The 22,284-nt window shown below is 41.7% G+C and overlaps 1 protein-coding gene across 5 annotated transcripts in view; it reads right to left on the bottom strand.

Moving 5' to 3' along the window:
- The window catches only part of kcnh2b (potassium voltage-gated channel, subfamily H (eag-related), member 2b), a 225,370-nt gene that overhangs the window by 60,664 nt on the left and 142,422 nt on the right, over nucleotides 1-22,284 (bottom strand). The window lies entirely within an intron of this gene.

The following is a 22,284-nucleotide window of genomic DNA, read 5'->3' as shown; positions in this document are numbered from 1 at the left end:
AGATGTTGCCACGCTAAAGGGAATGTCAACAAAACATTCAAAAAGGTCAAACTTTATTGTTAACAAACGAAGTCAGCTGGCAGTTGCTGTGAAACAGTAGTTCGAGTACGGATGGATAGATTGCATCTTTTCATAAAACGAAAGCACCAAGTAGGACCACCCCTGAATTCTTTAATATTGAGTTCCTGTGCCAGCGCTGTTGCCTTCATACGTATAGTTATCGTACTGACACTTCTGCTTGCCGCTCTTTGTTGAACAACCCACTGTTCAAGAGTCTCCTCTAACTCTGGCCATCTTGCTTTATTGCCACGGAAACTTTGTTGAGTTTTCCTTACTTGGCGGAGCTTATCTTCATCCTTTCTCCACTTCCGTACCATCGATTCATTTATGTTTAACTCTCTCGCTGCCGCTCTATTGCCGTGTTGTGCTGCGTGACTGATCGCCTTGAGTTTAAACTCGGCGTTGTACGCGTGTCTCTTAACAGGAGCCATTTTTTTTATACAAATGCACGTATGAAAGAGAATCGTTGTTTAATATTTCCCAGTATGCACAGCGCGAAAAATGGAGTCGGCGGCTGTTTATCGTAGTTGTTAGACCTTGCAAATTTAATTTTGAGCCATATATAAGGCGCACTGTGTTATAAGGCGCATGGTCAGCTTTTGAAAAAATGTTAGACTTTTAGGTGTGCCTTATAGTGCGGAAAATACGGTAGCTTATATTAGTTTAGCATACTATTTGATAGATAGATAGATGTCTAGATAGATAGATAGATAGATAAATAGAGATAGATAGATGTCTAGATAGATAGATAGATAGATGTCTAGATAGATGTCTAGATAGATAGATGTCTAGATAGATAGAGATAGATGTCTAGATAGAAAGATAGATAGATAGAGATAGATAGTTGTCTAGATAGAGATAGATAGATAGATAGATGTCTAGATAGAGATAGATAGATGTCTAGATAGAGATAGATGTCTAGATAGAGATAGATAGATAGATGTCTAGATAGAGATAGATAGATAGATGTCTAGATAGAGATAGATACTGGGGCGGCAGTAGCTCAGGAGGTAGAGCGATCGTTTTAGGATTAAGGGATCCCAGTTCGTATCCCGGCTTGTCCGTGTTACATGTCGAAGTGTCCTTGGGTAAGACACTGAACCCCCAATACCCCCAATAAGCAGGTTAGCGCCTTACATGGCTGCACAGATCAAGGCCGCTATTGGGAAATGTGAAGCACAATGTAAAGCGCTTTGGGAAGTCATTGACTTGAAAAGCGCTATAGAAATGAAGATCATTTCATTTCATAGATGTCTAGATAGAGATAGATAGATAGATGTCTAGATAATAGATGGATAGATAGATGGATAGTTTATTCATCCCCGTAGGGAAATTTACACTTCCAGCAGTATCCTTGTGTTGAAAAATAAAACAATAAACGTTTTGCTATAGAGTATTTAAATAGTGCTACAGAAAATACACACTTTAATAAAAATAGGGTATTATGCAAATGTGGGGGTGGGGTTTAGTGTGGTCTTTTACTCCCCTGGGTGGAGTTAAAGAACCTCATGGCATGAGGAAGAAATGATCTCATCAGTCTGTCTGTGGAACAAGACTGAGGAGATCATTAGCAAAGTGCTTTGTTGTTGTGTCAAATTGCAACCACAGTGACTTATTGTTTTGCTTTTTTAACCACAGCAGAGCCAGCAACATTTTTTAATTTTATTTTACTATTGTTCTTATGCACTCAGACAAAAAAATAAAATAAAAGGTAGTGCTTGGAGATTGGCCCAAGTTCTATTTATCCTGACACTCATTTTAGCATTTGTTCTCTTAAGTCTTTTATCTTAAGTTTACGTCTAATCTCGTTGTAAACAATGTTCATCACGTTGTTGTCGATGTCAATGAAGACAATTCCAAAGATTAGCTTAAAAAAAATATCACATTGACACTTTGGTGCCATCTAGTGGAAAGGTGAATTATGATCAAGTGATTTGACCGCCGAATGAGTGACGGCACCACGTTTTGCTCATTTTTCTTCATACATTTTGCAAAAGCTTTTAGAAGACGACTTCAGTAAAGCTCTGAGAATGAGCAAAGCACAACGAAAAGGATAGAAAGCAAGATCTTGTTCTTTTCCCTTCCTGTACTTTGCTACGATGACAAACGACGTCACCATCAATAAAACAATAGCTGCTCCCCTTTACCTCTCATGGACACATTCATCAGGACAGCGAGGCGTTTGTTAGATAGATAAATACGTTATTCATCCCCGTAGGGAAATAATATTATGTTTATTAAGAGATTAACAGGATGGTCTCGGGGTGCTGTGTTGTAGTTTAGCAACAGCGGAGTGGACGACGTCACACGCTAGGCCAAAAGTTGGACGTCCCTGTGGAAATGGAAATCTTTGTGCCCAGGGTTACACCACCTCCTCTCCGCTTCCCGCTTTTGTGTCTCTGTCTAACAGCGCTGAAACGGGGTAGCTCCGGGTAGCTCCAGGTAGCTCCAGGTTAGCGTCCGGGATGCTAGACGTGACCCACGTTTCCGTAAAACACAGCAAACGGCACTCCCTGTACGCTTTGATGTTTTTCACCAGCACGGCCAGTTCGTCTGTCTTATTTGGTATCATGATTACGGACGGTACCGAAGACTTATAACGCCGCTAGCCGCTTAGCCTTAGCTTCGGCTCTGCATCCACGATAGGGCTCCCTCATCACGCCAACACGGGAATTCTTTAGGGCAAGGAGTTGATTCCTTGAAGTCACCGTCAATGGCTAACTATATTAGCGTGCGAAGACGCAGGCGGTCGGGAGACGGACCGCGGGTTTGAATCCCAAGGGGGTCGCGACCGCTACCGATTGGACGTATGAAAACGCTGCCCGCACATCGTGTTAAGTTCCGTCAAACGCGCCTCGTTAGCGGCGAGACTTCATTAGCATGTGTGTGTCGGTGTGTTCAAACACCTTTCCCGGTTCCCATTTCCACCTCTGTCATTTGAGGCCCACGATGGTTCGACGCTTCGTACGCTGGGGCGAGGCCTTAGCGAGACGCTAATTAAATCACGTCGGCGGTTAATTCCGTCTCCTGTCTGCAGGTTTCACCCTTCCTCAGACGGTTTCATCCATGGAATTTTTGTCACGATGCTAAAAAGATTGGACGGGTTCAACGCGGGTTCAAGATGATGTTATGCTTTCATTTCTTGACATCTGGTAGAGCCTGTGTTGATTTCAGTTACGTTTGGAGTTGAGGCACTCACCAGAAAGTGTCATGATTACTGATATGAATCACCTGTGCCCGCTCCTTTGGCGCCAACTGCCTCGGACTCTGATTGGCTCCCTGTCCCTATTTAAACCCACTCCTTTCCTGCCCCTTTTGTCAGTCCGTCCTCAGTTAACACTAGGCGAGCATTTTCCGACCCTGACTCGCACCTTTCTTTGCTCCCATATGTCCTCCTGCTTCCGTTTTGATCTCGACCAGGTCTGCTCTCCTGTCCCGGCTTTCGACCTCTGTTGTCCCCGACCATGTCTTTACTCCTATTCCTGCTTACGACAGGCTTCCGACCCTGACCACGTCTTTGCTCTCCAGTCCCAGCTACCGACCAGTTTTCCTGTCCCTGACACCGCCATCGCTCGCTACGGAAGATCCACTTCCGGGTTCGGATCACAAGCCAAGTAACGGGGTGACCCCGCTTCCCGCATCCAGAGAACATCAGATCATGGGCGCAGGCCTCCCTCGTTCCTTCAAAAAAACTCCTGTCCTGTTTCCGTTCTGGTCCTGACAGAAAGCTAATGGGGAAATCTATCCATTGTACCTAGGTACAGCTGACCACTAAACTATGAAGAATGATGTTTAACATTTTCAGGCAAAATTGTTGATCACCTTTATAATTGTATTCTCTCCAATCAATGCTCCCTAGTGCAATTGAAGTTAATCAGTCTTTTATAATATCCAAAACAACAAAAACAAGCTAAATTGGACTTGAAAAGGACCTGGCGTGACCACCTATTTCTATTGAATAGTAGATATGACACGCCCTTTTCATTAGCGTTCTTACCGCGAGCCTAAGCTAGTCGGCAACACTAGTTTGAAAGCAAAAAAAGATTTCATTTTTCAGAACAAAAAGACAATTGTTTTCCAAAGTAGAAGGAGGTGAGACTTATTTTCATCATGGTAGAAAAGGATAGTCGTTTGCAGCAAAACGTCGTGTGAAACATATTCTGACTATAGAAACGTTTTTAGGGTAAAAAGCACTCTGATATAAAAAGACTTATAGTGCAGGTGTTAATCTGGAAATAAAGTGGTATATGACATTACCTACTCAAAAGTAGTTTCGATGTGTCTAATTGAAACTTAAATATGTGTATAATTGTACTAGAATAGCTCTTGAGGTTGCAAAATTCTAAATTGGACCAACTCATTGGGATAAGCCGAAAATCAATAAGACCAAATGGCGAAAGAACTTGCTGGAGTTAGTTGTTTCAGGCACCACAGAATGGCACAAACTTAAAAAAAAATAAAATAAAACTAGAAATGGACATAAGCAGTGTCTGAAAGTAGGTCTGCCCCTATACCTGGGGCGTGCATCTTTTACGTCGGGCATACAACTTACGTCTCCGGCCGGGTAGCCGACAAAAAATCTTTTTTTTTTTCAAATCAAACGTTTGCTTTATTCCGATTTCGAAATCTTCGTTCGGTTTGGATATTTCAAAATTTCGGTTCGTTGAGCAATTTGCATACTCGGCAGCCAATCAGAAGCTTGCATCGAATAACTTCGTGCTTCCAAACTTTCCAGAGCGTTATAAGGTCAGGCATTTGCATATCATTTTCCAAAGTAGACGCACAGAGAACACAAGAAAAATGGAGAAGTGGTTAGGAATCAAACCAAAACCTCAGCCCCAGAAGAGAGATTCAAAAGGAACTAACAAAATGTATGACGCTACAAAACGTAAACGTACATTAAAAGCATGGTGGAAAGAGGAGTTCACGTGGCTTGTAGCAGACGACGCTGTCATGTCCTGCACGGTTGTCATGGCGCCAAGCTGGCCCCGCCCCTTGACACCGGCTGAGACGCATTGGACTGATTGCTCTTGGAGTACTTAAGCGCGCTGCTCTGTACTGTGCGTTGCTGGAACGTTAGTTAAACTTAGTTAAACTCCGTGAGACTTCTGTTAAAACCTGTTAAATGCATATTTCTGTGAATCTGCCCGTATTTGATCCCGTTTTGTTTTTGGTCTTATCCGTTTGTTTCTTTTGTTTGGATTTCTAATCCACTCCGCGACCATCGATCCCCGGATCGAGTGTGCGCACCCTCCTCATCCTTCCCCCAATAAATTGTGAGTACGTCTACGCGAATGGGTCCTTTTTTCCTGTTTCTCGCTCCGCTCCGTGACAGACGCAACGCAACATGGCATGAATGAAGACGAGTCAGGACAGGTACATACTGATGGCAGATGGAAAACAGCCACGTCATATACATGCAATGAATGTTATAAGTAGATTTAGAATAAACTTCATTTGAAAGTGTTGTTCCGTTAGATATTCTGATGATCAATCCATAATACTTTGCAACAATGTTTTTTTTTTTTTTTTGCGATTCGTTGTCTTATTGTGTTTCGAGTCGTGAAAATTGGGCAGGCGACTTTATGGCTGAACAGGCAAATTTTCAGAGTTGTCTGCCCTGCTGTCCGCTAACTTTTTCTCATGACTTTCAGACACTGACATGAGGTACATAATGTATAGTTTGGGGAGAGACAACCCAATAAAAATTGTTTAGAAATGTATTTTGGCGACACAACATTCCTCAAGATGGGCGGAAGGAAATGCCCTGTACAATTTGAAAACATGACTGTCTGGTGGAGGCAGAGCCAAGAAGAGCTTGATGAATTGCTAAAAGCTTCCAAGAAAAGTACTGTGAACATAAATTGTTATTTCTAAATCAGTATTCGCCACCTCACTATTGGCTTCCCTTCTCCACAGCAGTCACGTTTTTAGTGGTCAGATTTCAACTCCACGACGATGCTAATCCTTTGCATCCATATCCTTAGTAACCGAAACTTTTCCCAATTATTTCATCGGCTTCCGCTTTAAAGGAAGACATTTGGGGGCAGTCAATATTCCGTGAAGAGCATCGGACGAGCTGAGAGAGCACGCCGTATCCAATTTCAAATTGAATATACCCGAGGATTCGCTTATGAGCAGCCATACTTCATCATCAAGCCGTCCAGAAATGGACGCCGCGTGTGTGTATGCCCGTGTGCTAAGAGAATACAATTTCAGTGGACGGAAGAGTCCTGATTTATTTGTCCGGAGGTGCTGATTGCGACGTTCAAGGGCATGGCCGCTAAAGGTGATGGATGGGGATGGTTACATACTTTTTGTTTCTCTCTCTCTCTCGCTTTCTCTCTTACTCGCACGTCCCTGTTCTCACCCGCTTTCTCAGGTACGCACTGTCGTGATCAGACAGTCCTGGAAACTGCCAACCTAACTTTTCCCATCGGCGATGAAAAAATGCTGGAGACTGGAAGACGAAAAAAGCAATTTGTCTTGGACACGATTACGGATTTATTTTGCCTCCTTTCGCTCCACGTGCCATTGCTCCTCCGAGAAAGAAACATTTATCGGATGTGAGGAGAGAAAAAGACCTGGGAAAAGAAATAAATAAAACCCTATATAGCCAAATTCATTTTGAACTATAATGCATTGTATTTATGATTTTGTTCTCTAGTTCTGCCATACTTAACATATTGGGCAGAAGTCTGGAGCAATAATTACAAAAGTTGACTTTGGCCCCTTTTTATCCTCCAAAAACGTGCAATTAGAACCATACACAGGGTATGATATCCAGATCATACTCCTATTTTATTCCTGCAGTCCAAATGATTAAAATTGGATGATTTAGTCAAATTTTTCACTTCACAACTGCAACACATCATTAAATTATTCATTCAGAAAGACAGAAATTACAATTTAAGGGGCTGTCGTAAATTCAAAATCCCAAAGGTGAGAACCACCAGGAAAAGTATGTGTGTGTCTGAGTGCGGAGTCAAACTTTGGAACCATCTACAAGACGAGATCAAACAATGTCCAACGATTCACTTGTTCAAATCTAAATACAAAAAAACATTACTGACAGAACATAACTTATATCGAGTGACATCACACCAGATTTAAGATTGAATCTATAAACTGGGTGTGGCAGGAAAGCAATATCCTCAATATACAGTGTTGTTGCTACCACAAACTACTGAAACATGAGTGTGTACTGTACACAGCTGACATGATCCAAAATAAACTCATGAAATGTTCTCATGCTGTGCTTAAATGCACACTCTGTATACAAATGTACCTAAGTAGTAGAGTTTGAATTGCTTGGCGTGAGGTTATTTTGCTAGTATGCAGAGTGTTCCCGGACAGTTTATGAGACTTCTTTCCATTCCCGACACCGCCATCGCTCGTCACGGAACATCCACTTCCGCGTTCAGAGCGACCTGCTTCCCGCATCCACCAATCCCCGGATCGTGGGCGCAAACCTTTCCCTTTCTTCTAATAAAACTGGTGAGAAACGTTACGCGAGTGGGTCCTGTTTCTGTTCTGGTACTTACAGGTTTAGTATATTTTTACCAAAGAGCATGAGAGGGTTTCAGTGTTATGAAAGCATAAGTTTAGTCGTGTATGAGAGTTTTACAGAAAGTGTGAGAGCAAATAGTGCAATATTTGCAGCATGTGTTTCATGGAATTTATGGATTTCAGTTGTTGACATGATAGTGTTTCCGTTTTTTTGTCCAAGCATTTTAATATTTGTATGATTACGAGAGTGTATACTATGGCCCCTAATGCCTCTCATACATCGACAACCTCCCATCCTAGCCGCACACACATCAAGTTTATGGAGCATAGCGCACTTTCAAGAACAAACTGTTTCTGCTGTTTATAGAACAATAAACCTTCCTCTCTCGGATTGTCCACGTTGTGCAATAAAAATAGACTCCCATAAACCTTTCATCATTTGCGATATCTGTCACACAAAGGGAAATATTGCGATGAAAATAGGAACATCCATCTCTATTTTTGGCAAGACTTTCTGCTGTCCAATCCTCTCATTTCGTAGCTTTTTTCTGTCACTTTCAATGTACCACATTGCAAGTAGAACAGAGTGGCTGAATCACATTTATAGCACGTTTGAAATGTCAGCAACAACAATAGTAAGATCGGGGGGGGGGGGGGAAAAGAGAACATTGTTCCGCTAGGACTAAAAACGCAACCGACGAGACAGCCTGAATGATAGTATAGTGAAACAACGCACCTCTATAATTGAACCATCATGGAGGTCTTATGCTAGAATTGTAAGGTTAGGAAGACAGGAGTGTTTATTCGGACCCTGTATCCACAGATGTGTGAGTTCAGATTGGTAGCCATTTAACGCCGTTGACACTGTGTGGGACACAACGAAACGCAGATCGTAGAGGGACATAGACGATCAGCACAGCGAGGTTAAATTATAGTCAGGAACAGTCACATCTCTAAATGAATGAACCTACTATACAGCGTATTTATGTTTTGGTTGGAACTATTTAACACGTTCTGTTTAAAAAACAGAATTTTTTTCAATGCTATAAAAATGTAACATTAAAAAAGAACTTCATTGTCTTACACTCCCTTTTATTAATACAAATTAGAATTCTCTTTATTGCCGTTGATATAAAAAATGCTGGTCTAATTGTGATCCCAAGAGCCAAGAAGAAATCTGCAGGGTGGGCCCTGATGCTGTGGAATGCTTTGCCCTCTGAGATTCCATCTGCAAGCTCAGTGGAAATGTTTAAATCTTGGCTTAAAACACACTTTTATTCTATAGCATATGAATAACCTATATTTTATGTTGACAATATTTGTGTATTATTTGCCCTCATGTAGGTTTTAGATCAGGGGATGGTGTCATCATAGTCTGTGGTTTGCAATAATCTGTAGTCTGTGCAGCCCTTTGAGACTCTTTGTGATTAAGGGCGTCACAAATAAACTTGAGTTGATTTGACTTGAAACATTGTATGTAACAAGTTTAGACACGGCACTCCAGTCCGAAACATGTGATATAAAGACTGAAGAGAAAAAAAGATAAAAGACTATCAGGGTGAATAGACCAAAAAATTAATAATATTTACAACATAATGCTTAGAAAAACTGGCCAAAATGATATTAATCATAATAATAATCAGCAGCACGGCAGCGCAGTGGTTAGCGCATGTGCGGCACAGTTCATGTCTTGGGAACCTCCTGCGTCCCTAGGTGTGAATGAGCGAGTGAGTTGTCTGTCCCCGTGTGCCCTGCGATTGGCTGGCAACCAGTTCAGGATGTCCCCTGCCCGATGATTGCTGGGATGGGCTCCAGCACCCCCGTGACCCTACTGAGGATAAGCGGTGCAGCAAATGCGATGCGATAATAATACTCAAATGAAGAATAGTGCATTATAACAATAGTGTGATGAAAATAAGTGCAGTAACATTTAGCATTTAGTAGCAATTTAAAACAATAAACAACAACGATAAATTTCACGAGGTTGGTTTTTTTTCTCAGTTTCATGCAAAAGTATATGTTTTCACCGTTTCATTGGGAAACAAATAAAAGAGACATCAACCCAAAATTGTAGCAAGATATGTTTTTACAGTTTTGTAGGTTCGTTTAGGGTGGTGATGGATCTGGGGAAGCTGTTGTCCCTGAGCCTGTTTGTCTGAGTTTTGAGGGACCTCTAGCGCCTCCCAGAGGCCAACAGGTCAAAGACGAGGTGAGGGGTAGGAATTGTATTTGATAACGTTAAAGGCTACAGGTTCGCAAGCCGGCAAGGTCTTCTAGACTGGGCAGAGAGCATCTCCAGTTTTGAAAACTCCTTCAAATTAGAGAGGAAATACTCCATTGATTTCGATAAAGGCCAACGTGACGACAAATTCTGAACGGCTACACTTGAATTCGTGTTAGCTTGTTACTACTAATTCCTTTATTGATTGGCCCCGATGGAGGGCACCAAATCAGAATCACTGGTCGTGGTCTCACGATGGCCCTCAGACAGAAGGCACACCGACAATTGCAGCAGTTGCTTGCTCTTAGTTAAAGTAAAGGATAAGATTCAGCAATTTTGAACATAGACATAGCAAAAAATCGGATCACCATTTGAATTTGATATTTCAATGATGAGGGATGAGGCACACCCTCAACTGCCTCCCTGACTGCATGTCACTGGACATATATAAGAGGCGAACACACACTTTCAATGCATGGGCCAGTGCTTCTCAATTATCTTCTGCTAAAATAAGGTTCCAAATAGTCTTGCTAAACCCTTAACGGCAAACTAATAACGTCGATGCAGTGCTTAGAAAACCTTTCTAAGTTATGATCATAATATTAAATGAGAACCAGTGGCATAGGGCATGAAATAGTAGCCGACAGTAGCAAGTGTATACATACTTAAGGAAACCAGTGACAATGTAAATGGAAATGGTCTGCATTTCTATAGCGCTTTTCAAGTCAATGAAAACTTCCCAAAGCACTTTACAATGTGCTTCACACTTACCCATTCATACACACACCAATAGGGAGTCAGCCTCCAAACGGTTTGAGGGTAATCAAGATGCTAAATGGTAAATGTTCTGCATTTCTATGGCGCTTTTCAAGTCAATGAAGACTTCCCAAAGCGCTGTACAATGTGCTTCACACTTACTCATTCACACACACACTCACACACCAGTAGGGAGCCTCCAAACGGTTTGAGGATAATCAAGATGCCAAATGGTAAACGGTCTGCATTTCTAAAGCGCTTTTCAAGTCAATGAAGACCTCCCCAAGCGCTTTACAACGTGCTTCACACTTACCCATTCACACACACACACTCACACACCAATAGGGAGTCCGCCTCCAAACGTTTTGAGGATGATCAAGATGCCAAATGGTAAACGGTCTGCATTTCTATAGCGCTTTTCAAGTCAATGAAGACCTCCCCAAGCACTTTACAACATGCTTCACACTTACCCATTCACACACACACTCACACACCAATAGGGAGTCAGCCTCCAAATGTTTTGAGGATAATCAAGATGCTAAATGGTAAATGGTCTGCATTTCTATGGCGCTTTTCAAGTCAATGAAGACTTCCCAAAGCGCTGTACAATGTGCTTCACACGTTTCCTTTTTACACACTACTAACCGATATCAGCGTCAGCCATTCAAGGCAACACCTTAGGGATTCAGTGGCCTCTTTTTCTGGTTTTTTTAAATGTGTAACTCGAATGTCTGCTGTCTCTCCTGCACTGCCACAAACAATTATGCAACTAAATCCTGTAAGACCAACAAAAAAGCTAGATGGACGAGTGCTAACAATGGAAAAGTTAGTGCTGAGACTGAACTGACTTTGTAGTATTTTATTGTTGAAGATGACGGGTTTGTGTGCAAAATAAACAAACTTCCTACAATTTATTCTTTTTACAATAAAGGTTTCCATTTAAGAAGGACAAATACATCAATCAATTCCACAATCGTATACAGTGAGATAAAGGGGGAATGAATTTTCTATGACGCAAAAAAAAAAGGATTGAGGTCACATTGAGACCTTCCTCAACATCAACATTACAAGCAACTGATGAGGTGAAAGGTCACATGTACCAGCGTCCAGACAGATGATGAATGTAAATACACCGAATACTGTAATATGCAGAAGCGTGTATTTCCCTGATTGGGATCTCTCACACTTTTCATTTTCCCATCTTGTAAACGGGAGCGGAACACACACAGTGCACTAATGCAGTGGTCCGCAACCAGCGAGCCGCGGACCGGTATCGGGCGGTGGGTACTTTGGTAACAGGCCACCGGTGTTGGGAGTAATGCTGCTATAAATAACGTGTTCACGTATAATTTACCTAACCGGATAATTAAACTACCGTAAATTCCGGACTATAAGCCGCTACTTTTTTCCCTGACTTTCAACCCTGCAGCTTATTCAGCGATGCGGCCAATTGATGTCATTTTTCTAACGGCCGCCAGCGGCGCTCGAGTGTTGCTACCATTAACTGCCCTGTCACAGGCACCGTTTGGGATGAAAACTATATTATTATTATTAAAGCTTTGAAAACTCTCTCGGTGTACCGTCTTTCTTTGTAAATATGTGTAACCCATGTATAATATGTATTTGCAACTGTATATTTTTCTAATGTATTTATTTGAGACACTTATTCTGATATGTTTTGCACGGGTGAACGAAAAATGAGGGGCGGAACAAACGCGGGGTGCCGAGTTTAAGCGGGGATTGCTAAAGGTGAGAGACAAACAAGGAAAGAAGAGGGGGTAAAAAGTTGGTTAAAGAAAAAGGAGTTGCGTGAGTAAATGTGTTCATCTGATATATTTTTCTCACCCTTACCTTTGGAAATATACACTTTTTTTCCTTGGATTACTTTCAACGGGACCCGGACTCTGCAGGTCTGCATCCAACCTTAAGTACCGGTATCATTTTCCGTTCATTTTGCCGGCTGTGATTTTTGGACTGTGGACTTGAATGAAGGACATTTAGTTTCAATCTCGGGATTTGAAGTCGGGTTTGGGTTAATTTTGTGTTTGTGTTACCTGTTTAAATGTGGGCGCATGCGGCTTATATACAGGTGCGGCTTGTGTTTGTACAAAATCGGTTTTCCTCTCGAAATGTGGTGGGTGCGGCTTATAATCAGGTGCGCTCTATCGTCCGGAATTTACGGTAATGATATTTTCCACCAAGAAAACATTGTTACCGTTACTGGCAGTTAAAAGTCATGTATATTTGTGTAGCCCTTAATCACAAGGCCTTTGAAAGGGCTCACAGTTGGACATCCCCATATTTATTCACCAACACCACGGGAACCTGAACACGGCAGACATTTACAATAACACAAAACAATGCGTTGTCCGTTCTCTTCCCTAGCTCTACTTTGTATACATTCTGTGCAAACAAACACTTTTAAAACTCTCGAATTCACATTTAAAAAAAACAAACTGTACCTTTTTTTATTTAATCGGAGTAAAATGCCATGACTTAAACCTTTGCATTTGGAAAGACATGTCGGCGTTATATATTTAATAGCCTCGAATTTCATCAAGCGTCGATGACGTCACGTCATGAAGAACGTCCTACCGTAATATCACCAGTAAGAGAGCAATATAATTCACAATATTTAACATCGCGTTTGGGGAAACTCGTGTACAATTCTTCCTCAGTGGTTCTTTAAACAAATCTTTAAACATGAATTGTCAACTTTATGTGTTAAACATTACAATAGCGACCGTATTGTGTCGCTATTACGACTTCAGCTTCACAGTTCAGCGGTCCGGTGTTCGAATCCAGCTACCGGCAGTGTTCCCTCTAAGCTGCACGCGTGCGCAATTGCGCACTGCTCGCACATTCACAGCGCACAAGAAAATCTGGCCAGCGCACAAAAATGAGGGCTCAAAATGACTCATTAAGAAGCGATTTAAGTCAAAGTTACAGTGCATGAAGGTCAAAATACACAGGTTCCCCTGACGTTGTGTCCTAAATGCGTCGAGTCAAGGTAGAACGAAGTTGAGTAAAGTTAGTAGAGAACTGGCTTCTTCGGCTCGGCTCACTAAACTGAAACGAATCTTTCAATTTCTAAACAGCTCTTCAGGTTGTTTTTGCTTCTTTCATGCCAACATGACCAAATAGTATGTAAAGCTATGCACAAAATGACTTAAAGGAAGGGGGGAAAAGAACAAAAAAGAAAAAAAAATACCAAAATGAAAAAGTAGTGAAAAGCTGAGAAAAAAAGAAGAAAAAAGCCAGAAAAAAGCCAGAAAAAAAGAAAGAAACGTAGAAAAAAAGTAAATAAAGAACAAAAAGAAAAAAAGTAACAGCTCAGAAAAATTAACACAATGAGACTTTTTTTTAAAGGAATTTAAAAAAAAGTAGAAAACAACACGGAAAAAGAAGAAAAAGTTTGTGTCGCGTTCAAATAATTTCCGATTATTTCAAGTTGTCGTAACGGTTTAGGGAAAAAGTAGCAACGGCGCTCACGGAAACCCCTCTGCCCCCAACTCACCTCCTGAGCCACGAGGGAGGAAATGCGGACAGCCCGCCGGACCCTGGCGTTCCTCGCTCCGTCCTGGGTTAGGCTGTCCCTCCCGCTCATGGACATCTCGCTCATCTGATCGGCCCAGGACCCTCGGCCCAAGGGCAGGGAGGGGTCCCGTCGGACTTGGCCCGTGCCGCCCCAGCTGCCTCCCCGAGCCCGTCCGCCATCTGCGCTCGCCCGTGATGCCAATCCGTCGGCTGTCCTCCCTTCGCCGCTCCCCCTAGAGGCGCAAAGGGCAAAGTCCACGCCGGGGTCGTCTCCTAGGATCCCCCTTTTATCTGCACCTCCGCCTCCTCTCAAACTATCGCTCCGACGTTGAAGCTCCTTTCGGTCCGTGGTCCTCCTTCTTCTGGACCGGGTTCCTCTCACCCTTCTTTCTCCGTGAATCCTAAGAGTTTTGCTAGAAGCTCCTTTCGGATCCACAGCTGTGGACCAAGTGATGCCGGTGCCGTTGAGACTTCTCTGGGCTCACGCTCTCCCACTCGCGCACACTCTCCTACCCCCCTCGCCTCCCTTCCCTCTCCTCCTGTCGCTCTTACGGCCGTCGAAGCGCTCTTGCTTTCTCTTCACAAAGACGCGCTGCCTCCTTTTAAACCAGGGGTGTCAAACTCAATCGAGCCGGGGGCCACGTGCTTAAAAGAAAAACCTCACGGGTGCCGGACTAGTAGGTTTAAGAAAAAGAAAGAGAGAAAAGGAAAGAGAAAAGGAGAGGAAAGAATAAAGAGAGAGATAGAACATGGGAGACAGCGTAAGAGACAGAGAAGGTGAGAAGGACAGAAACGTGGAGAAAAAGTGAGAGAAATAGAGAGAGAGAGAACGCGATAGACAGAAAGTGAGAATGAAACACAGAGAAAAAAAGAGTAAAAAGAGATTGAAAAAGAAAATTAAAGAAAGAAAGTGAGAAAGAGAAAGATCAAAAGAACACGAAGGGAGAAAAAGAGAGAGTAAGAAAAAGAGAGAACAAGAGTGAGCATTAGAAGAAGAGTGAGACAAAGTGAAAAAAAAGAAGGAAAGAGCAAAAGAGAGAGAAATATTAATGTATGAATCATTTCCTGCAAATATGATGGCATTGTCAACTGTCTGTACTGTAAAAACTGGGGGTATTATACATCCATCCATCCATTATCTGCACCGCTTATCCTCAGTAGGGTCACGGGGGTGCTGGAGCCCATCCCAGCCATCTTCGGGCAGTGGGCAGGGGACACCCTCAACTGGTTGCCAGATAGTTGCAGGGCACACAGAGACAGACAACTCAGTCGCCCATTCCCACCTAGGGAATATTTGGACCGGCCAATGAACCAGACATGCATGTTTTTGGAATGTGGGAGGACACCGGAGTGCCCGGAGGAAACCCAGGCAAGCACAGGGAGAACATGCAAACTCCGCACAGGTAAGGGTGTGTAGCTGGATTTGAACTCATGACCTCAGAACTGTGCCGCACACACGCTAATCACCGCGCCACCCTGCTGCCAAAGGAAATGTCTGTCTTGTTCTGTCTGTCTGTCTGTCTGTCTGCAACAGTTTCCCTGACCAGGATTCGAACCCAGGCCACAGCAGCGAGAATGCCGCATCCTTGCCACCAGACCATCTGTGACTGGGTATTATACATTGTATTGTAATTAAACATACTGTTCAGTGTCATTTTATAACATGCTTGGTTAGTGGTGTGCCGCAAAATCTTTCCAAAGTAAAAAAAAAACTGCCCTGGCTCAAAAAAGCTTGATATAATATTATGTGATCAGGGCTGGGTAGTGAAAGAATGTGAGCCCTATATTTGACAGAGCCAGTAAATATAGTACATTTTATTTTTGTATTGTGTTCGTAGTTTACGTTATCAATCAATGGTTTTTACCATGGCTGCATGTATTCAACAATGTCGATCACTTCCATCCATCCATGAGTGCGTGTTATACACAAATAAAAACAGTAATAAAGTATTTCGGGAAATTCCGAAGCAGGTTCCAATGATGTATTGTTATCCATGATGCATTGCAGTGTACAGTTCCCTTCTCTGTCAGCTTGCTTTCTTGGTCCTAATAGGGCCAATTTACTCCCTTGACACCAGTTATCCAGCCGTCTTAAGAGAAAAGACTGAAAATTGCTTGGTTTGGAGGAAGAAGAGAAGGACGCCTACCGACCCAGGTTGTTTCTCAAATGGCTGTCTTCAAAAAAAAAATATTGTTAAACACGTTCCACACCTAGGAAGACTAGTCCAAGACTCCATGATTGTGATGATGGTTAACAAATACAGGAGCAACTGGTTATATATATTCAATATAAGCCATCATATAAGTACAAGTGTAAATAGGTTAAAATGTTATTTTCAACGGAACAGGCACCAAATGTTGTTAATCAATGTCGCTAACAGTCTTATTCACATCGCTAGTTTTCTTAGCTCAGGAGGTAGAGCGCTCGTCCTGGGATCAATAGAGCGCAGGTTCGAATCCCGGCTCCTCCGCGTTACATGTCAAAGTGTCCTTGGGTAAGACACTGAACCCCTAATGCCCCAATAAGCAGTTTGGCGCATTGCATGGCTGCACGGCCGCTATTGGTGTGTGAGTGTGTGTGAATGGGTAAATGTGAAGCACATTGTGAAGCGCTTTGGGAAGTCTTCATGGACTTGAAAAGCGCTAGAGAAATGCAGATCGTTTACCATTTTGCATCTTGATTATCCTCAAAACGTTTGGAAGCTGACTCCCTATTAGTGTGTGAGTGTGTGTGTGAATGGGTACGTATGAAGCACATTGTAAAGCGCTTTGGGAGCTCTTCATGGACTTGAAAAGCGCTATAGAAATACAGACCATTTACCGTTTAGCATCTTGATTATCCTCAAAACGTTTGGAGGCTTACTCCCAATTGGTGTGTGAGTGTGTGTGTATGGGTAAGTGTGAAGCCCATTGTAAAGCACTTTGGGAGCTCTTCATTAACTTGAAAAGCGCTATAGAAATGCAGATCATTTCCCATTTTGCATCTTGATTATCCTCAAAACGTTTGGAGGCTGACTCCGTATTGGTGTGTGAGTGTGTGTGTGAATGGGTAAGTGTGAAGCACATTGTAAAGCGCTTTGGGAGCTCTTCATTGACTTGAAAAGCGCTATAGAAATGCAGATCATTTCATTTCACAGTTCACTTTCTGGGCCAACAGGTGATACCGAATAAAAAGGTCACTTAAAAAAACTTGAGGCTTTAGTATAAAAAAATTGCAATGAACTGTAAAATTGTGACTTCAATTTCAATATGTGGCTGAAAATCCAAACCAAAGGGATACCTTCCGCTTTGAAATCTATCAAGATGCTGTACATGCGTGTGTCAGAGATTAAATTCAAATCTGTAACCCTTTGAGGTGATTAATCGTCATTACGTAATGTCATTAACATATCAGTCCGTCCAAAATGAATCTTCTCTCCGATAAAATCGAGATCTTTCCTTGCTGACATGTTCCGGTCTCGGTTCTCATTACAGAGTCCAGAGCTGGATCTCGTGTATTGGAGTGCGAGCGCACGAGGGTGTTTTACATCTTCGACCAGGATTATGCCTCGGCAGGTTTTATTTATAGATCCGTTTTTGGAGTGCGTTTCCCTCAGCGACCCCCTGTTTTACACCGCCGTTTACGAGAGTATTTCCCCCTTAATCAAGTCAAAGCAGGTTGCGGCGTTTTAGAGTTCAGACATTTCACTTTACCCTCCATTATTTACAGACGGCCGCGGCAAACTCAATCGCCGCGTTTGACATGTTAAACGGCCCTTAATAACCGCCGACAAAATTGATACCGACGGTTCCCCTCCTGGAAGAAGCCGACGTCAAATAAGATGCAAATGAACGAGTATAGACTAGATTTGTTGTTGCACCGCATGTAGACATTTTCATTGCTGATTAGAAAAGGCACGGTTGATAAACTGCACCAAACATAAAAAGATGAAGTTGTTAAAAGATAATTATGGATTCTAACCGTTAATTGAGCAAAACACTAATATAGTGCGACAACATTGCTGCAGAAACCGGCGGAATTGATAGGTTAGGATTCATATCCAATGGTGCGCTACCTCCTGCTGACCCAGTTTGTTTGAGTCAAGGTGTGTGTGTGCTTATTTGCATGAGAGTATATATTTTATACACACAAAGTGTTAGTTTTACCTCTGAAAAGTGATGCATGCTCAAAAATCTATGGGTCCCAGCAGAGATCTATAGGTCCTCAAAATTGAGTCTTATCGAAGTTTAAATTGTAAATCGGCGACAAATATATAAAAAAATATATAAATCTATATATTCATTCTGTTTTAATCATCACACTTGGTTGGTGATACAAAGCAGTTATCACTTCAGATTTTTCAGTTCACAAAAATATTGTACATGATACTAAATAAAATTGCTTAAATATATTCTTGTAGTTTTAATCACTTCAATTTTTTCAGTTCATATATTCTTGGTGGTTTCCTGTCCCGCCACAGTTATAGTGCCTTCTCAAGGTCCAATTGCAGCAACGGAATTTCCATAGCTAATTTGTGGTTTTCATTGTGGTTGTGTCGATACAATGTGCTTTTCTGAAAGATCGTATTGCGAAATGATTTATGCAATCCAGTTTTTTTGTCACGCTGGGTACACGCATCACAGAACATGTAGCCCCCATTATCATCCTCCTCATCGCGAAACCAGGAATATAATTGAGTCCATTTTGGCAGAAAAGTCCTTTTCTTGCTAGGAGTATTCTTTTGTTTATTTTCTTTCATCAAATAGTTCGCTTCAACACACATGCTTTCCTTGCCTTCACGGTCTTCTGAAGAATTTCTCCGCCGTTTTTTCGTGCCGGAATGATTGTCGTTGTTACCACTTTCTGTATTATGTTTCGACTTATTACCGACACTGAAGAAATAACCAATTTTTTGTTGATTTGTACCTAATACCAACTGTTTTTACGAAGGCATACTTCTCTTTCACTCCACAACCACCAAACCAAGGACGTCATCTCAAAGCAACAAGATCTCGTTTGCCGAGATCGGCGCGAGACCAAAACAACAATGGCCGATCTGCCTAAGGAAAAGTTTGGAGTGCGCTAAATCTTTGTTAAAAAATTATAATGACAATTTGGTGTCAAAAAAGTTGCGTCCCGGGGACGCACGTTGATTTGACACGATGCGTCCCCAGCAAAAATCATGCGTCTACGACGCAGGGACGCGGGCAAACACTGCACACACATCTATCTGAGTGAGTCACATGGTACGAGGCCGTTTGAGAGGTAAATCCTACTTGCTTTCACATATAACGTCATACTCTTACACAAATATAACTCTACTCTCATACAGACATAGTAATACCTATGCACAGGCACCATTACACTTTGTCATACACACGACAACACTCTCTCACACATACCGTTGTATTCTCACACACTATCTTTCTATCTCTTGCGCTCACACACAAAACTATCCTTTCTCACACATCATTAAAATTGGTATTACAATTGGATGTTTACGCCTAGTGTAATGATCACCTCAGCCTCAGTGTTGTCTCAAAGGGCTACACAGACCACAGATTATTGCAAACCACAGGCTATTATTACACCATCCCCTGATCTAAAACCTACATTAGTAGTATGTGTGAGAGAGCATGGTACTGTGTGTGTATGAGAGTGTAGTAGTACAGACGCTCCCCTACTTACGAGCGTTCAACTTACGAAAGACAATACATACGAAAAAAATTTCCTGGGATGTCAAAAAATATCCGTACATTGCTGTAAGTTAGATTTTGTATTGTGTGCAACTTTTTCTGAGTATGACAGTGTGTAGTGCTTCTTTTCGCCGCTACCGGCGTGTGGCAACGCTGTGAGAGGTCACCCAGCATCCACCCGGAAGAATAAATCCGGCTTCTACTTCGTGGTTCGTGTGTAAACATACAGTACTACGTGTACTGTATCTAGCGTGCTACGAACTTTGACATTTTCATTGTTTAATATATTGCAACCATTCATTATGGTTGGTGTGAAGTGCGAAGAAGTGGCGAGCCGTTTCTTTTGAAATCAGAGTGGAATAAGAAAGCTTGATGCGGTTGAGTAAATGGTCGGGACGCTTTTTTCCAGCCACTTTTTACCACGGAGGGGGACCTCTTGAAGGGCATCTCCCAAAAGTAAGTTAAACGTCACTGTTTATAGAGCATATTATTTGATGACATTTTTATTTTTCTAGTACAAAACAATACAGGTATAGTTGTTAGCGTGAGAGTATGGCAGTGGTATGTGTACGAGTATGACTGTGTTTGTATGAGGTATAGTTGCGCATGAGTGAGGATCTGATGTTACATAAGAGAGCAAGTAGAATATACTTCTCAAATGGACGCTCATAGCGTGGCGTCAAACATGTACAGTAGGACCTCGCTACTTCGCGCTCCGACGTTCGCGGATTCAGAGCTTCGCAGGTCTAAAAAATAATAATAATAAAATAAAATCAGAAATATATATTCTTTTTATTTTTGAAGGGGCGTCGCTACTTCATGGTTCCACGTTCGCGGTTTCAGAGCTTCGCACGTCTAAGAAATAATAATAATAGAATAAAATAATAATTTAAAAAATGAATACAAAATAAAAAAAAAAATATATATATATATATATGCATATACACATATTTTTTTTTTTAAGCATTTTTTAAGGTGCGCCGCTACTTCGCGGATTTTCACTTATCGCGGGTGGTTTTGGTCCCCATTAACCGGGTCTAAAAATTTTTTTTTTTTTTTTTAAAAAAGCTTTTTTTTTTTTTTAAAGGTGCGCCGCTACTTCGCGGATTTTCATTTATCGCGGGTGGTTTTGGTCCCCATTAACCGCGATAACCGAGGTCCCACCGTGTTTCTCTTTAAAGATGAAATTCCCAGAAACTGAAAAAAACAGCCTTGTTTTACCATTTAGACCAGGGGCTACCAACGTGGTTGTACCCCTTTGCCGCGGACTTGTTCTGAAAATAGCTTACTATTGCTGGGTCCTTGTTTTATAACCTTATCCTCTCTGTTCCTTTATATTATTAGTACTCAATACTCCAACTCAATACAACATTTTATTTATATCTGTACATTCAAGGAAACTGTGCGGGTCAGATGTATCGACATTTCCTTCTGTATACACGTGTACTAGAATGACAATAAAGTAGATCTGAATCTGAATCTTCTTGTTTTTTTTTTACCTCACTGTGAATGAGTGAAACTGGAGTGTCATGCCCAATTTCGTTGCAACAATATGTTTACCCATTTTGTAACAATGACAATAAAGGTATATTCTATTCTATTCTATTCATTGTGATTTTCAAGTAAAATGATTTATTTAGTGGTTGACTGGGTGTCTTTTAAACTTGCTTCCTATAAGTAACCTGGAAATAACATGTTAGTAACATATTAACAATATAGTAATAACACGATAAGTTGTCATTTTAGAAATGCAAATAAAGCAGGGTACTCCTTGCGTTAATTAGTAACAAAAAGTAGCTTTTGGGTTTAAAAGAGTTGGAGACCCCAAGTTTAGACACATCCATTAAGGAATAAAAAAAAAAACGATCTAATGGTTTGAAAATGCTCTTTGATGAATTGCTCTGAGAATAGTCGTCGAGCTTTAGGAGTCTCATTACCAACCCAAAATTGTTCCAGGCAGAGCGGTGCTGACAAGTTGGTGTAATTATCCCGGCTGTGGGCTTTGCTGGCTCTGCATGAACTGGGACCATGGAGTGCCTAGCTTGGAGCCGATGGACACGCACACACATATGCATGCACACTTAACATACATAGACATTCTCACAAGAGCTGTTTTTTATACTGGAACTAGCGTGCCGGTATCAGTGCAAATGTATTTATTTCAGGTTCACAGAGTAATTGAGAACTATGTTTTGGTGGTGACTAGTGTACTTCATTTGGTGTGTTGACAAAAGAAACGTTTGAAAACAGGTTTTTTATATTCTAATTTTAAACATAACTTGATATCGCATGAATGTAAACAAAGGAATTGATCATGAAATAAGATGCTATAGGCACAGGATTATGATTTTCTACAATAATCATGATCTAGGTTTAAGAGCAACCATTGCATTCTTCATGGCAAGGATGTTTTCTTGCAAGCCTCATTTGCACTTTTGTTGAGGTGACCCAATTCCCATTTCTGAAAGTAAAAGCAACAGACCAAAAAATTGGATGTAGGTCCAAAAGGCCCGCAGATGTTGTGA

The sequence above is a fragment of the Urocampus carinirostris genome, chromosome 18 (assembly GCF_059441175.1).
Source record: "Urocampus carinirostris isolate Australia breed hairy pipefish chromosome 18, RoL_Ucar_1.0, whole genome shotgun sequence".
NCBI lineage: Eukaryota > Metazoa > Chordata > Actinopteri > Syngnathiformes > Syngnathidae > Urocampus > Urocampus carinirostris.
The sequence above is the reverse complement of the archived record's forward strand: the minus strand, read 5'-3'. Positions and strand labels throughout refer to the sequence as shown.